Source organism: Mycteria americana, chromosome 3, assembly GCF_035582795.1.
Source record: "Mycteria americana isolate JAX WOST 10 ecotype Jacksonville Zoo and Gardens chromosome 3, USCA_MyAme_1.0, whole genome shotgun sequence".
NCBI lineage: Eukaryota > Metazoa > Chordata > Aves > Ciconiiformes > Ciconiidae > Mycteria > Mycteria americana.
The window spans coordinates 117,239,432-117,257,327 of record NC_134367.1 but is presented as its reverse complement, the minus strand read 5'-3'; positions in this window follow the sequence as shown (position 1 = coordinate 117,257,327).

Below are 17,896 nucleotides of genomic sequence, written 5' to 3'. Positions count from 1 at the left end.
AGTGAGGCTCTCTTACCTCTGGAGACTTGCCTGCAAATCCAAGACCAGTCGGTGATGAGGGATAGCTCCCCACAGCAGCACCGATCTCCGCACAGTGTGGGTTCAGCTGAGGAGCTCTTCATCATAGGATGCTGCATAGACTACACTTTGCACAGGTTCAAGAAACAACTGGGCTGACTTGTAGCAGAGAAAAGCTGCTGAGTGCATTTTAGCGCAAAGACACCACTTGCAGCTCAGACACTCTGCAGCATTGGACATCGTGCTCTCATTCTCTTGTGTAGGAATCTGCTGGTGGAGAAAGGATGGAGCCTAGATATAGCTGTCCTTGTGTTCCCCACCCCACCAGAAAACCCACAGCAACCTCCCAAGGCTGGCTGAGAAGAATGGGGTCCCACCTGCCACTGAACCAGCAGCTGGTGCCTTGCACAGCTCCAGTGTAGCCAATGAAGGATGACCCAAATAGCTGGAAGAGCAATACAAGCCCCCCCCCTTTACAGGAGGAGCTGGGAGCCTCAACCTTATTTCGCCTACCTCAGAGAGGAAAACTGGCCATATTACCTCTCTTCAACCTGTTCTCTCTCCTTTCAGGGTGATGTTTGCACGTGGCCTTCATTCTGGGGGTCACTGTCACTGGGGTTTGGGTACCCACAGTGCCTGTCGCAGGCTTGGAGTAAGCGCAATGCTTGTCGCCGGGGTCTGAGTAGCCACAGTGCCTGTCACCAGGGTCTGAGTAGCCACAGTGCCTGCTGCCGGGCTTGGAGTAGCCGCAGTATTCTTAAATAGTTGTTTAACCCGAAGCAGGACCTGACACACACATTCAGGAGACACAGCAATAGGACCATGCTGGTTTGAACATCACAAGGGTATTCAAAATTCTCAAGAGCTATTGTAATTAGCCTGGAGAGGAAGGGGAATGATGCAGCCCTCAATTCTAAAGAAGCTGCACTGGCCACAGCCCTTGGTGATAAGAAAATTCTGGAGAGAGAAATCAAGGATTTGAAAGATGAAGTTGTACAGCTTGAAGCTTCTTTAAGTGCTGCCAAGGAACAGCTTGCACATGAAACCTTAGGGAAGGTGGATCTTGAAAACCCTTGTCAGAGTCTCACCGAGGACTTGGAATTCCATAAAAATATGTATGAGGAGGAAATCAATGAAACAAGAAGGAAACGTGATTCTGGGAAGATGGAGGTAGGTGTCTCTCCCACAGGTTGGCTCTCTGAGGAGAAAAAGTAAAAAGTGTAATTATTAATAATTTTCGAGAGATGGCTCCCGAAGTACAGAGGTGATGGCAATGCTGAGTACAAATACAGGACTGATCTCACAACCAACAATTTTATCATAGCATAAGCCAGCGTTACACAGTACAGCAAAGCGATAACCTTAATCCACCTCCCAGAGGTGATAAACAGTATGTACGGCAAGTAAGGTTGAAAGGGTTAAATCCCTGACTAAGACCTTACTGTGATACACAGACTTGCATTTTTTTTTAGTTTCACTCGCATCCTTGTTCTCTTTCCCTGCAAAGATAGTTTTGGTTACCTGCTGAGCAGAGTTGGTGGTGGGACATTTCCTGGAACTTCATACCTGATAGGACTAAACAGGCCTTGAGCAAGCTAGGCTTCCTAATTAAATCACTGATAACAGGAACTCAGAAGGTTTGTGCCGAAGATAAGCACCAAAGAACTAGTTTAAATCGACCCCCTAATGACATTCCGAGGCTGAAGGACTGATGAGCTAATTCAATGACTATTTATGGACAAAGGAAGCCCAAAGTTCAACTAGTGGACAACATGAGGAAGACTATGGAAGACCACCGGGAGGGTGAAAACACCCTAACCCTAATTTTACTCTGCATGCTTGGACTATGTAAATGAATTCCAGGAACTCATCACCATAAAACCACCCTTTTCAGGAAATCTGATGAATATGTATGATTTTTCTGTATATGAACTGATGTGTTGTGCTAACCTGGCACAGCACTTGTGGTGGACCGATCCCCAGCGCTGCAAGGAAGAATACCTGCTCAATAGTCATCCCGACTACTGAGTCCTGATTTCGGCTTTTCACGGCAACAAGGTGTTACGTAAATACAACTCTGAGAACAAATACAACAACTCCGAGAGCAAGCACATCAACATTGTGACCAGCGACTACTACATTAATATCACGAATGCTTATGACAAATCTGTTTTAACACGCTCGGGTCAGATCTGTCGTTATCTCAACCCTTCGTGCCCCATGTTGGGCGCCACAAAAGGACTGTTGTGGTTTAACCCCAGTTGTCAACTAAGCACCACACAGTCGCTCGCTCGCTCGCTCACCCTCTCCCCCCCACCCCTGGTGGGATGGGGGAGAGAATCGGGGAAAAAAGTAGTAAAACCCATGGGTTGAGATAAAGACAGTTTAATAGGACAACAGAGGAAGAGAAAATACTACTACTAACAATAATGACAATAGAACGTACAAAACAAGCGATGCACCATGCAATTGCTCACCACCCACTGACCGATGCCCAGCCTGGCCCCGAGCAGCGATCGCTACCCCCCCGGCCAACTCCCCCAGTGTATATACTGAGCATGATGTCATACGGTATGGAATAGCCCTTTGGCCAGCTTGGGTCAGCTGTCCTGGCTGTGCCCCCTCCCAGCTTCTTGTGCACCTGGCAGAGCATGGGAAGCTGGAAAGTCCTTGACTAGTGTAAGCACTACTTAGCAACAACTGAAACATCAGTGTGTTATCAACACTATCCTCATACTCAATCCAAAACACAGCACTAGGCCAGCTACTAGGAAGAAAATTAACTCTATCCCAGCCAAAACCAGGACAGCATCCACCCCTTATTCTATACCATCTACATCATGCCCAGGTTCTCCGCCTTCCAAATACATTCCAATTAATCACCACCACTTGTCCTGTCTTTTGATATATACACACAGATATAATTCCCTTAGTCTATGGGCCATCCCTCTCAAACGTCCGTTGCGTTCATTTAGTCCATGACTTTGAGCTCCATCTGTCATAACAGTCTTTCAGGGCAGGAGAGATGGTGCGTGGTGTTGGATTGTTGCTTGCTGAAGCCAGGTCTGGTTCCATCACCACTGCCCTTTGCTCGGTTTCATCAAAGTTCATTCTTCATTAATCTGTGTGATTCTTACTGTAATACCATTGATATGGCATACAGCAACCATAGAAGTGATGACATACAGTATTATATAGTGATTAACATCATACAATTCAGTTCATTGGCTATTTTCACCCAAAACCAAATCCCCTTGAGGTACTACACATCGGACTTCCCCATCCTTCCGCATCGCCCACCAAGCGCACCCAGGTCCTTGAGCAAAAGCAGTCCCACAAATGGGTTTACCTTTGCCTGAGGCAGGAATAATCCAGACAGTCTTCCCCAGCATATTTTTATGTGCACCAAAGGGACTTTATCCCCTTCTACAGTACGTAAAAGTTTTGATTGGGCAGGGCCAGCCTGATTGGCAGATCCCCTAGACTTGACTAACCAGGTGGCTTTTGCTAAAAGTGTATCCCAATGTCTGGATGTCCCAGCACCCATTGCTCTCAGTGCAGTCTTTAACAGTCCATTGCATCGTTCGATTTTCCCCCGGAGGCTAGTGCATGGTAGGGGATGTGGTATACCCACTCACTGCCGTGCTCTTTGGCCCAGGTGTCTATGAGGTTGTTTCGGAAATGAGTCCTGTTGTCTGACTCAATTCTTTCTGGGGTGCCATGTCGCCATCGGACTTGCTTTTCAAGGCCCAGGAGAGCGTTCCAGGCGGTGGCATGGGGCACGGGATATGTTTCCAGCCATCCAGTGGCTGCTTCCACCACTGTAAGCGCATGGCGCTTGCCTTGGCAGGTTTGTGGGAGTGTGATATGATCAATCCGCCAGGCCTGCCCGTATTTATATTTCAGCCATCGTCCTCCATACCTCAGAGGCTTTAACCGCTTGGCTTGCTTGATTGCAGCGCATGTCTCTCATTCATGGATAAGCTGTGCAATAGTGTCCATGGTCAAGTCCAGCCCTCGATCACGAGCCCATCTGTATGTTACATCTCTTCCTTGATGGCCTGAGGTGTCATGGGCCCACTGAGCTATAAATAATTCACCCTTATGTTGCCAGTCCAGATCCACCTGAGCCACTTCAATCTGAGCAGCCTGACGCACCTGCTGGTTGTTTTGATGTTCTTCAGTGGCCCGCCTCTTGGGTACGTGAGCATCTACGTGATGTACTTTTACAACCAGGTTCTCTACCCGGGCAGCAATATCTTGCCACAATGCAGCAGCCCAGATGGGTTTGCCTCTGCGCTGCCAGTTACTCTGCTTCCCTTGCTGCAACCACCCCCATAAGGCATTTGCCACCATCCATGAGTCAGTAGAGAGACAGAGCACTGGCCACTTTTCTCGTTCAGCAATATCTAAAGGCGGCTGGATGCCTTTAACCTCTGCAAACTGACCTGATTCACCTTCTCCTTCAGCAGTTTCTGCGACTTGTCGTATAGGACTCTGTCCTGCATTCAGCTGAGATGATAGAGTTCATTTTCTTTAGAGTGGCTGGTGTGGGGCTATGTTTGGGATTTGTGCTGAAAACAGTGTTGATAATACAGGGACGTTTTAGTTGTTGCTGCACTGGTCAAGGACTTTCCAGCTTCCCATACTCTGCCAGGTGCAGAAGAAGCTGGGAGGGGACACAGCCAGGACAGTTGATCCAAACTGACCAAAGGGCTACTCCATACCATATGACGTCATGCTCAGTCTATAAAGGTGGGGAAGAAGAAGGAAGGGGGGCACATTTGGAGTGATGGCGTTTGTCTTCCCAAGTCACCGTTACGCGTGATGGAGCCCTGCTTTCCTGGAGATGGCTGAACACCTGCCTGCCCACGGGAAGGAGTGAATGAATTCCTTGCTTTGCTTTGCTTGCGTGCACAGCTTTTGCTTTACTTATTGAACTGTCTTTATCTCAACCCACGAGTTTTCTCACTTTCTCACTTTCTGATTCTCTCCCCCATCCCACCGGAGGGGAGCGAGCGAGCGGCTGCGTGGTGCTTAGTTGCTGGCTGGGGCTAAACCACAACAGGCTCCATACAGTAGCCTTCCACCTCCGATGCTTTCCTACAAGATGACGGGATCCATCAGTGAACAGAGTATATTGCTTCTCATTTTCTGGTAGTTTATGATACGATGGGGCCTCTTCAGCATGCGTCACCTCCTCCTCTGGCGATATTCCAAAATCTTTGCCTTCTGGCCAGTCCATGATCACTTCCAAGATTCCTGGCTGACTGGGGTTTCCTATTCGAGCCCATTGTGTGATTAGTGTGACCCGCTTACTCCATGTAGCATGATGTGTAGAGGGGACCCTCCCTTTGAACATCCAGCCCAGCACCGGCAGTCGGGGTGCCAAGGGGAGTTGTGCTTCAGTACCAACCACTTCTGAAGCAGCTCGAACCCCTTCATAGGCCGCCAATATCTCTCTTTCCGTTGGAGTATAGCAGGCCTCGGATCTTCTGTATCCCCGACTCCAAAACCCTAAGGGTCGACCTCGACTCTCCCCTGGTGCTTTCTGCCGGAGGCTCCAGGTAGGGCCATTCTCCCCGGCTGCCGTGTAGGGCACATTTTCGACATCTTGTCCTGCCTGGATTGGCCCAAGGGCTACTGCATGAACTGTTTACTTTGTTTAATTTGTTCAAAGGCTTGTCCTTGCTCAGGGCCCCATTTGAAATCGTTCTTCTTCCGGGTCACTTGGTAGAGAGGGCTTACCATCAGACTGTAATTTGGAATAGGCATTCTCCAAAAACCCACAATGCCTAAGAAAGCTTGTGTTTCCTTTTTGCTACTTGGTGGAGACTTGGCTGTTGTTTTGTTGATCACATCCATTGGGATCTGGCAATGCCCATCGGGCCATTTTATTCCAAAGAACTGGATCTCCCGTGCAGGTCCCTTGGCCTTACTTTGTTTTATGGCAAAACCGGCTTTCAGGAGGATTTGGACTATTTTCTTCCCTTTCTCAAAAACTTCTGCTGCTGTATTGCCCCACACGCTGATGTCATCAAGGTATTGCAGGTGTTCTGGAGCCTCACCCTGTTCCAAGTGCCATCTGGGTCACTCCACGGCAAATGGTAGGACTGTTTCCACCCCTGGGGCAGTCGATTCCGAGGGTACTGAACACCAAGTGAAAGCAAACTGTGGCCTGTGCTCCACTGCCAAAGGGATTGAGAAAAATGCCTTAGCGATATCGGTTGTGGCATACCACTTGGCTGCCTTTGACTCCAGTTTGTATTGAAGTTCTAGCATGTCTGGCAGGGCAGCACTCAGCGGTGGCGTGACCTCATTCAGGCCACGATAGTCTACTGTTAGTCTCCACTCTCCATTAGACTTTTGCACTGGCCATATGGGACTGTTAAAGGGTGAGCGAGTCTTACTGATCACTCCTTGGGTCTCCAGTCGACGAGTCAGCTTACGGATGGGAATCAGGGAGTCCCGGTTGGTGCGATATTGCCTCCGGTGCACTGTTGTGGTGGCGATCGGCACCTGTTGTTCTTCAACCCTCAGCAACCCCACAACAGAAGGGTCCTCTGAGAGACCAGGCAAGGTAGACAGCTGTTTAATTTCCTCCGTCTCCAAGGCAGCTATACCAAAAGCCCACCGGTACCCTTTTGGGTCCTTGAAATACCCTCTCCTGAGGTAGTCTACGCCAAGGATGCACGGAGCCTCCGGGCCAGTCACAATGGGGTGCTTTTGCCACTCATTCCCAGTTCGGCTCACTTCAGCCTCCAATACAGTTAACTGCTGGGATCCCCCTGTCTCTCCAGAAATACAGATGGGTTCTGCCCCTGTGTGATGATAGCTTGATAATGATGATAGCATTAGGCTACGTTGTGCACTGGTGTCTACTACAGCCTTATACTTCTGTGGGTCTCATGTGACAGGCCATAGAATCCACACAGTCCAGTAAACCCGCTTGTCCCTTTCCTCCACCTGGCTGGAAGCAGGGCCCCTCTAGTTCTGGTCACAGTATTCGTTACCCGCTTCCTCATATTCTTTCCATGGTCACGCAGGTAAAACCATAGGGTGCCCCGTGCTGTGTACCCTCTATATCCTCTCTCTTGAGCAGAAGAACGTTAATGCCTAATAGCTGAGATACTGGTCCAGGTGGAGAGGAGGACCTATCCTCTTTGAGTTGCTGGACCTCCCAGGACAGTTTCTCCGCAGCCGAGACGAGGGAGGAAGAGAGACTTTCGTCGTATTGCCGGAGTTGGCCAGCCAATTCATCCACCATGTGTCCCACTCTGTCTTTCTGGGTCATTACTGCCAATGGGTTGGCATACGACGACAGTGCACTCCGTACAAGCTTCCACCACGTGGGTTGTGTGCACTTGACTTCATCTGGATCTTTGGATAACTACTTGTTGTCCAGGTCATCATAAATCACCTCCAGCTCAGCTAATTCCCTCAGGTACTGGATACCTCTCTCCAGGGTGGTCCACTTGCCTGGATGACATACAACAACTTCCTTGAAGGGATACATTTCCTTCATGCTTGACAGGAGTCACCTCCAGAGGCTGAGGACTTGTGCCCCTTTTGCGATCGCTTTGTCAATGCCCCCTTCCCTAGAAAGGGATCCCAGCTGCTTGGCTTCCTTAACCTCTAATTCCAGGCTACTGGCCCCGTTATCCCAGCATCGGAGCAACCAGGTGACAACGTCCTTGCCTGGACAACGGCTGAAATCCTTTCGCATATCTCACAGCTCGCTCAGGGATAGAGACTGGGTGGTTAGTGCCGTGTTTATGAGTTCTTCCTCTCCCTCTGAGGAAGAGGAGGAACCCTCCCGACGAGTCCTTCCTCAGGGGGGAAGCGGGGAATTCTTCCTCTTCCTCCTCCTGTTCTCGTGATGGCCCTGCTTTAGAGTAGTCTGCCTCCTCACTGCCAGGGCAGTATGCTTCTTCCTCCTGCTCCCTCTTCGGAGAAAGTTCTTCACCCCTTACTAAATGAGCTGACTTTTGCTTCCAAGATTTCTTCTTGTGTATGGAGGCAAGTGATACCAGTATGGGTTGGTTCTCTGGTTCAGCTGCAGTGCCTGTCACCGGGGTTTGAGTAGCCGCAGTGCCTGCTGCCGGGCTTGGAGTAGCCGCAGTATTCTTAAATAGTTGTTTAACCCGAAGCAGGACCTGACACACACATTCAGGAGACACAGCAATAGGACCATGCTGGTTTGAACATCACAAGGGTATTCAAAATTCTCAAGAGCTATTGTAATTAGCCTGGAGAGGAAGGGTCAGATCTGTCGTTATCTCAACCCTTCGTGCCCCATGTTGGGCGCCACAAAAGGACTGTTGTGGTTTAACCCCAGTTGTCAACTAAGCACCACACAGTCGCTCGCTCGCTCACCCTCTCCCCCCCACCCCTGGTGGGATGGGGGAGAGAATCGGGGAAAAAAGTAGTAAAACCCATGGGTTGAGATAAAGACAGTTTAATAGGACAACAGAGGAAGAGAAAATACTACTACTAACAATAATGACAATAGAACGTACAAAACAAGCGATGCACCATGCAATTGCTCACCACCCACTGACTGATGCCCAGCCTGGCCCCGAGCAGCGATCGCTACCCCCCCGGCCAACTCCCCCAGTGTATATACTGAGCATGATGTCATACGGTATGGAATAGCCCTTTGGCCAGCTTGGGTCAGCTGTCCTGGCTGTGCCCCCTCCCAGCTTCTTGTGCACCTGGCAGAGCATGGGAAGCTGGAAAGTCCTTGACTAGTGTAAGCACTACTTAGCAACAACTGAAACATCAGTGTGTTATCAACACTATCCTCATACTCAATCCAAAACACAGCACTAGGCCAGCTACTAGGAAGAAAATTAACTCTATCCCAGCCAAAACCAGGACAGGTATCCATCACACCCCTTCACAGCCCCACCAACATTTGCAGTCTGTGTTTCCTCTACCACCTCACCCGCTCCCTCACCCTAGACAGAGTCCAGGTCCAAAACGGACACCCACCACCTAGGGAGTCTCCCACACAGATGTAGCTGGGACTGAAAGCTGTTGGCTGCCCTCACCTTCCCTCGGCAGCCCCTTCACAGCCCCATCAACACTGGGGCTCTGTACTTGCTCTACCACCTAACCCTCACCCTCACCTACCCCTCAGGCCTCTTTGAGCACCGCTGGCGCGTGTCGGGCATGTCCTGCCAAGGCTGCCCAGGGACACTGCAGGTGCTCATTGTCCTTGCAATGCTTTAGAGCACGTCCTAGCGATGCCTGTTTTTCAGACAGGTTTGGTACTCCGAACCACCTGGGCTCGGGCACATGCCAGAGGATCCTTCTCTTTCTGGTCATGTTCTTGTGCATGTTGTATAAAATAAGGTGGGGAGGTCCCTAAAGAGGGGACCACCCCCCTCACTTAATCTGCTTGTTAAAAGCATTTGCCCAGTTTTTCTGATTTTGCACCCTCCTCCAGCCACCTGCCCCACCGCTTCCTCTGTAAGGGAAAGTTTTCCCACTGTCTTCCTTTCTTGCACTTGATGCCCCCAGTCTCTCTGTGTCCCTTGGATTCAGAGCAGGTGTTTCTTCTTTTCCTCCCTGCAGAGCTCTCCCCATTTCCTCCTGCCTGCCAGCCTGCTGCAAAATGAACCCATCACGCTCCCAGCCAGAAGGAACTGCACCAACGGTGCAGATGCCACCATTATTCCAACGTAGCTGGCTCATGTAGCCTTGCCACCACACTCAGTGCTGCCCAGGGCACCCCATTCCTGCCCTAGGGCTGGCACACCAGCTGCTGCAGTCACAGAGAGCAAAGCAACAATGAATGAGAGCAAAGCCACAATGCAATAGCAGCTGTGAGGAGGCTGGCTGGAGGCTCTGGGCCAGAGCTGACAGTGGCCATTACTGGAGCCACATGTGCCAGGCATGTGGGGCTGGGAACAAGGCAGTCCTACCTCCTGCTCCAGACCCTGCACCAAAGCCTTGTGCATGGGAGCAGCTGCGGAAGAGCAAGCACCATATACAGGGCCTGGCCAAAATGGGCACTTCTTCCATGGGTCACCCGTCCACAGCAATGTGCATTGCCACATTGCTCTTTTTATTTTCCTGATGTTTCATGTCTTTGGTCTTAGCCTCCAGAGTTGTATGGTTTTACTGGTTTTACCAAGCGAGCGTGTTAAAGTGCGCCATATAATGATGAGAGGAATGACTCACTCCCATGGACTCCGGACTAAAACAAAGCAAAAAAAGCAAGCCAAATGGCTTGGGAAATCTCATTGCTTTAGGTCATTTTTCTTACCTTGGCATAGCCAATCTCCTTCTGAGACAATGGAAGTGGTTTGCTCTGCAATTCGACTGTCCTTGTCTTGGGATGCATCTCCATCTGTGAGACATTTCTCAGCCCTGCTCTTTGCCAGTAGCTGGCATGTCCTGGCTTGCTCTGGCTGCCAGCTGCCCTTGTGTCTGCTGCTGTGGCCAGCTCATATGGGTGGGGGACAAGCTGACTTACTATGCAAATAGAGGGGATGAGAGGCTGCCCAGCCTGGATGGGTACGGGTTTTCCCTACTGCCCTCAGATGTAAGCCAGTGCCACCCACCACCGCCCAAGGACTTGCCCTGCGTGCTCACCTTGTGTAGAGACAGCTCTGCTCAAAATGCCTCAGGGCTGCCCGCATCTCCTGAAAACCTCCTGTGCGGCTCCCATCAGCCACCAAGTGACCCCTGGTCACAGGGTTTGGCCACACCTGTGCCATTCACAGCTGTCTTCACCTGCCAGCAGGAAGGAAAGAAGGAAGGAGGGAGGGAGGGAGGGAAGGAAAGGAGGGAGGGGAGGAAAGGAGGCTGCATTTGGCAGCTACCTCCGGCAGCTAGAGCCACAGCAGCTGACAGTCACCGTGGGAGAGGCTTGCAATGTCCTCGTCAACTTCCACCACTTCTTTGCCCAGTGGCCTGGCTGTCCTGACAACTTTACCAGATGTGCTCTTTATTCCTGAAATCGTGAGTGCTGGCTTTTCCCTGGGGAGGGCAGATGCTGCTTGTGGGGCATCCAGCACACTTTGTGCTGCAGGTGTCTGAGGGATGAGACCTGACAAAAAGTACATGGTTCAGGAACCCTGCCAGCTCCCTGAGCCACAAGGGTCTGGAGGCAGCCCCTGATGCCTAGCTCACTCTCAAAGAAAACCACAAGCCCTGAGCTGGGGGCCCTGAAGCTCTCCTTTAGTCTGCAGGGCATTTCTGTGGTGCCTCTGAAAACCTTTTGTAATTTCCTGCCTAACGAAGTTGAAGGGGTTTCTGGTGGGTTTAAACTAGGTTGCCAAATTGAGCCAATTAATTAATTGGAAGATGATTTTGGCAGCTGATACAGGCAGAGGATAAACTGCTTGCTTAAAGCAGGGGGTAAAGGCTAGCTGAGGTAATTGTTTGCAGCAGCAAAGAGCCTAGGCTGCCAAAGCTGTACTGCTCAGCTGCAATGTTCCTGAGCTGGAGGTGCAGAGTGCTGGACCTGGGTGTGTGGAAAACAGTGGGTGAGCAAAGAGTGAACAAACACCTTGTAACTTCTTCCTATTTGTAATTTCATTGAGCAGGAGAAGGTCATAATCTTAATGGGTTTGGCACAGGTGATTCAAAGCAGTTGCTGTGAGCACTGGCTAGAAGATGGAAAGTTTCAACTAGAACCTTTTTCCTGTGTCCTCTGCCCCTGCCCATGAAACCTGCTTTTCTCACAACAGTTTGAGAGACTTTCTCCAAAGCCTGAGCACTTTCATCCAGCATTGAGGGGTTTGGTGAGTGTGGTAGGATGGCACTGGGATTACTTCATGCTAAAAACTTCTGCTTTGCCATCTGGGACCAAATCCTTCCCTATCACCCAACTCAGTCCCCACTCCTGGGATTTACAGCATTCACTTCATTCTCCTAGTGATAGCAGTCAAGCAAAGAGGAACTGGGTTAAAGAAGGCATTACCGATGTGTGCAGAAAGGCTTTGCTTCAGCTCCTCCAAATATGCTCTGGGGATTTGGTCTCTGTGCCCAGGCCCTGAGAGCAAGGTCCAGGTTTCCTGCAGCTGCATGAAGGAGGGTGCAAAGTCCCTGTGGAGGTTCTGGCTGGACAGACATCTGCCAGCCACCCCTGCCACTGGGTTGTGTTAGTCCAGGTGCTGAGTGTGCTGTTGGCCTCGGCATGCTCACGGTACCGGCTGTGCCTTGAACTGTTTGTTTGTAATTCCTGTCTCCAGGGGATTTGGCAAGGCAGCTTGCTTAATGAGACAAAAATAAGCACCCTATCCTTTGGTTTGGGTAAGATCTGGAAATGTGCATCCTAAAGGCTCAGGAACTACCCGGGAAAGACAAATGCTGCACAACTGGATTTCTCTATCTCCAGAGGTGTATGACTCTAGGTGCAGCAGCTGTATTATCTCTGCTGTGTACAAAGGAGACGGCTGCCTTGAATCACAGCATCAGAAGGGTAAAGAGTTTCTCAGTCCTTAGTGGAATCTGAGGTTGCCTGCAGTGGGTTAATAGGGTAAGTACAAAAAAAAAAAAAATTTGGCAATTCAAATGCTAAGACAGTTGTGAAAATGCCAGAAGGTCCTGCCTGCAACTCAGATGATTGCCACATCTGGATGTGCTGATGAAGAACTACCATTTTTATTCTGTGAGGCTGAGTTTAATTCTTGTAATCTATTTTATTTGAAGAGCTCTCTGCATGTATGGACAGCGAGGCCTATGTGGAAAAGCTGACACAAGCTCAAAACAGATAGGTTTGCTGTGTAAGAGGCTATTTAAAAGATAAGTTTTTCTTAGACTGCTGTCCCCAACCTGCTGCGGGTTGTTATTGAAAGCCTCTTGACTCTTTCCCCATTTTTATGAGTCTGCTGAACAGCAGCACCACAAAACCAAAGTCAGTAATCAAACCATGTCAAACATGCTTGCCTGAGTGAGAAATCACATCCTGCAGAAAGGAGAGATGGAGAGTGGTAAGAAATGAGAAGTGATACTCCTTCCCCCAACCTCATACCTCACCCCAGTTTTGTCGCGTTTTAATGGAGCAACTGTAAGGTTTTCTCCAGGATCTTAAGCTGCAATGCACACATGGTGTCACCACATGAATTATTGCAGAGACTGGATTAATGTTCAAGTGTCAGTCTTTGGTTGTTACAAGAGGCACCAAAACAGCAGCACTTTGGACCACCTGCTTTCACTCAGGTATTTGCAAGGTCTCTACCACATCATTGATTTAATGTACCAATTTGCTTAATGTAACCAATGAACTTTCTGACAACTGTGGGGTGGCACAAATGATGTGACATTTTCTGAGTATCGTAAATCGGAAACTTTTTTTCCACTTGCAAAATGCCTCCAAGGAAATGGAAATGCCAGGATTTGTACGAGCCGGCCCTTGAACGCTGGCAAAGGCTGGCCTGGGATACACTAGCAACCAGAATGGTCTTAGAGTCAGTGAGGCTCTCTTACCTCTGGAGACTTGCCTGCAAATCCAAGACCAGTCGGTGATGAGGGATAGCTCCCCACAGCAGCACCGATCTCCGCACAGTGTGGGTTCAGCTGAGGAGCTCTTCATCATAGGATGCTGCATAGACTACACTTTGCACAGGTTCAAGAAACAACTGGGCTGACTTGTAGCAGAGAAAAGCTGCTGAGTGCATTTTAGCGCAAAGACACCACTTGCAGCTCAGACACTCTGCAGCATTGGACATCGTGCTCTCATTCTCTTGTGTAGGAATCTGCTGGTGGAGAAAGGATGGAGCCTAGATATAGCTGTCCTTGTGTTCCCCACCCCACCAGAAAACCCACAGCAACCTCCCAAGGCTGGCTGAGAAGAATGGGGTCCCACCTGCCACTGAACCAGCAGCTGGTGCCTTGCACAGCTCCAGTGTAGCCAATGAAGGATGACCCAAATAGCTGGAAGAGCAATACAAGCCCCCCCCCTTTACAGGAGGAGCTGGGAGCCTCAACCTTATTTCGCCTACCTCAGAGAGGAAAACTGGCCATATTACCTCTCTTCAACCTGTTCTCTCTCCTTTCAGGGTGATGTTTGCACGTGGCCTTCATTCTGGGGGTCACTGTCACTGGGGTTTGGGTACCCACAGTGCCTGTCGCAGGCTTGGAGTAAGCGCAATGCTTGTCGCCGGGGTCTGAGTAGCCACAGTGCCTGTCACCAGGGTCTGAGTAGCCACAGTGCCTGCTGCCGGGCTTGGAGTAGCCGCAGTATTCTTAAATAGTTGTTTAACCCGAAGCAGGACCTGACACACACATTCAGGAGACACAGCAATAGGACCATGCTGGTTTGAACATCACAAGGGTATTCAAAATTCTCAAGAGCTATTGTAATTAGCCTGGAGAGGAAGGGGAATGATGCAGCCCTCAATTCTAAAGAAGCTGCACTGGCCACAGCCCTTGGTGATAAGAAAATTCTGGAGAGAGAAATCAAGGATTTGAAAGATGAAGTTGTACAGCTTGAAGCTTCTTTAAGTGCTGCCAAGGAACAGCTTGCACATGAAACCTTAGGGAAGGTGGATCTTGAAAACCCTTGTCAGAGTCTCACCGAGGACTTGGAATTCCATAAAAATATGTATGAGGAGGAAATCAATGAAACAAGAAGGAAACGTGATTCTGGGAAGATGGAGGTAGGTGTCTCTCCCACAGGTTGGCTCTCTGAGGAGAAAAAGTAAAAAGTGTAATTATTAATAATTTTCGAGAGATGGCTCCCGAAGTACAGAGGTGATGGCAATGCTGAGTACAAATACAGGACTGATCTCACAACCAACAATTTTATCATAGCATAAGCCAGCGTTACACAGTACAGCAAAGCGATAACCTTAATCCACCTCCCAGAGGTGATAAACAGTATGTACGGCAAGTAAGGTTGAAAGGGTTAAATCCCTGACTAAGACCTTACTGTGATACACAGACTTGCATTTTTTTTTAGTTTCACTCGCATCCTTGTTCTCTTTCCCTGCAAAGATAGTTTTGGTTACCTGCTGAGCAGAGTTGGTGGTGGGACATTTCCTGGAACTTCATACCTGATAGGACTAAACAGGCCTTGAGCAAGCTAGGCTTCCTAATTAAATCACTGATAACAGGAACTCAGAAGGTTTGTGCCGAAGATAAGCACCAAAGAACTAGTTTAAATCGACCCCCTAATGACATTCCGAGGCTGAAGGACTGATGAGCTAATTCAATGACTATTTATGGACAAAGGAAGCCCAAAGTTCAACTAGTGGACAACATGAGGAAGACTATGGAAGACCACCGGGAGGGTGAAAACACCCTAACCCTAATTTTACTCTGCATGCTTGGACTATGTAAATGAATTCCAGGAACTCATCACCATAAAACCACCCTTTTCAGGAAATCTGATGAATATGTATGATTTTTCTGTATATGAACTGATGTGTTGTGCTAACCTGGCACAGCACTTGTGGTGGACCGATCCCCAGCGCTGCAAGGAAGAATACCTGCTCAATAGTCATCCCGACTACTGAGTCCTGATTTCGGCTTTTCACGGCAACAAGGTGTTACGTAAATACAACTCTGAGAACAAATACAACAACTCCGAGAGCAAGCACATCAACATTGTGACCAGCGACTACTACATTAATATCACGAATGCTTATGACAAATCTGTTTTAACACGCTCGGGTCAGATCTGTCGTTATCTCAACCCTTCGTGCCCCATGTTGGGCGCCACAAAAGGACTGTTGTGGTTTAACCCCAGTTGTCAACTAAGCACCACACAGTCGCTCGCTCGCTCGCTCACCCTCTCCCCCCCACCCCTGGTGGGATGGGGGAGAGAATCGGGGAAAAAAGTAGTAAAACCCATGGGTTGAGATAAAGACAGTTTAATAGGACAACAGAGGAAGAGAAAATACTACTACTAACAATAATGACAATAGAACGTACAAAACAAGCGATGCACCATGCAATTGCTCACCACCCACTGACCGATGCCCAGCCTGGCCCCGAGCAGCGATCGCTACCCCCCCGGCCAACTCCCCCAGTGTATATACTGAGCATGATGTCATACGGTATGGAATAGCCCTTTGGCCAGCTTGGGTCAGCTGTCCTGGCTGTGCCCCCTCCCAGCTTCTTGTGCACCTGGCAGAGCATGGGAAGCTGGAAAGTCCTTGACTAGTGTAAGCACTACTTAGCAACAACTGAAACATCAGTGTGTTATCAACACTATCCTCATACTCAATCCAAAACACAGCACTAGGCCAGCTACTAGGAAGAAAATTAACTCTATCCCAGCCAAAACCAGGACAGCATCCACCCCTTATTCTATACCATCTACATCATGCCCAGGTTCTCCGCCTTCCAAATACATTCCAATTAATCACCACCACTTGTCCTGTCTTTTGATATATACACACAGATATAATTCCCTTAGTCTATGGGCCATCCCTCTCAAACGTCCGTTGCGTTCCTTTAGTCCATGACTTTGAGCTCCATCTGTCATAACAGTCTTTCAGGGCAGGAGAGATGGTGCGTGGTGTTGGATTGTTGCTTGCTGAAGCCAGGTCTGGTTCCATCACCACTGCCCTTTGCTCGGTTTCATCAAAGTTCATTCTTCATTAATCTGTGTGATTCTTACTGTAATACCGTTGATATGGCATACAGCAACCATAGAAGTGATGACATACAGTATTATATAGTGATTAACATCATACAATTCAGTTCATTGGCTATTTTCACCCAAAACCAAATCCCCTTGAGGTACTACACATCGGACTTCCCCATCCTTCCGCATCGCCCACCAAGCGCACCCAGGTCCTTGAGCAAAAGCAGTCCCACAAATGGGTTTACCTTTGCCTGAGGCAGGAATAATCCAGACAGTCTTCCCCAGCATATTTTTATGTGCACCAAAGGGACTTTATCCCCTTCTACAGTACGTAAAAGTTTTGATTGGGCAGGGCCAGCCTGATTGGCAGATCCCCTAGACTTGACTAACCAGGTGGCTTTTGCTAAAAGTGTATCCCAATGTCTGGATGTCCCAGCACCCATTGCTCTCAGTGCAGTCTTTAACAGTCCATTGCATCGTTCGATTTTCCCCCGGAGGCTAGTGCATGGTAGGGGATGTGGTATACCCACTCACTGCCGTGCTCTTTGGCCCAGGTGTCTATGAGGTTGTTTCGGAAATGAGTCCTGTTGTCTGACTCAATTCTTTCTGGGGTGCCATGTCGCCATCGGACTTGCTTTTCAAGGCCCAGGAGAGCGTTCCAGGCGGTGGCATGGGGCACGGGATATGTTTCCAGCCATCCAGTGGCTGCTTCCACCACTGTAAGCGCATGGCGCTTGCCTTGGCAGGTTTGTGGGAGTGTGATATGATCAATCCGCCAGGCCTGCCCGTATTTATATTTCAGCCATCGTCCTCCATACCTCAGAGGCTTTAACCGCTTGGCTTGCTTGATTGCAGCGCATGTCTCTCATTCATGGATAAGCTGTGCAATAGTGTCCATGGTCAAGTCCAGCCCTCGATCACGAGCCCATCTGTATGTTACATCTCTTCCTTGATGGCCTGAGGTGTCATGGGCCCACTGAGCTATAAATAATTCACCCTTATGTTGCCAGTCCAGATCCACCTGAGCCACTTCAATCTGAGCAGCCTGACGCACCTGCTGGTTGTTTTGATGTTCTTCAGTGGCCCGCCTCTTGGGTACGTGAGCATCTACGTGATGTACTTTTACAACCAGGTTCTCTACCCGGGCAGCAATATCTTGCCACAATGCAGCAGCCCAGATGGGTTTGCCTCTGCGCTGCCAGTTACTCTGCTTCCCTTGCTGCAACCACCCCCATAAGGCATTTGCCACCATCCATGAGTCAGTAGAGAGACAGAGCACTGGCCACTTTTCTCGTTCAGCAATATCTAAAGGCGGCTGGATGCCTTTAA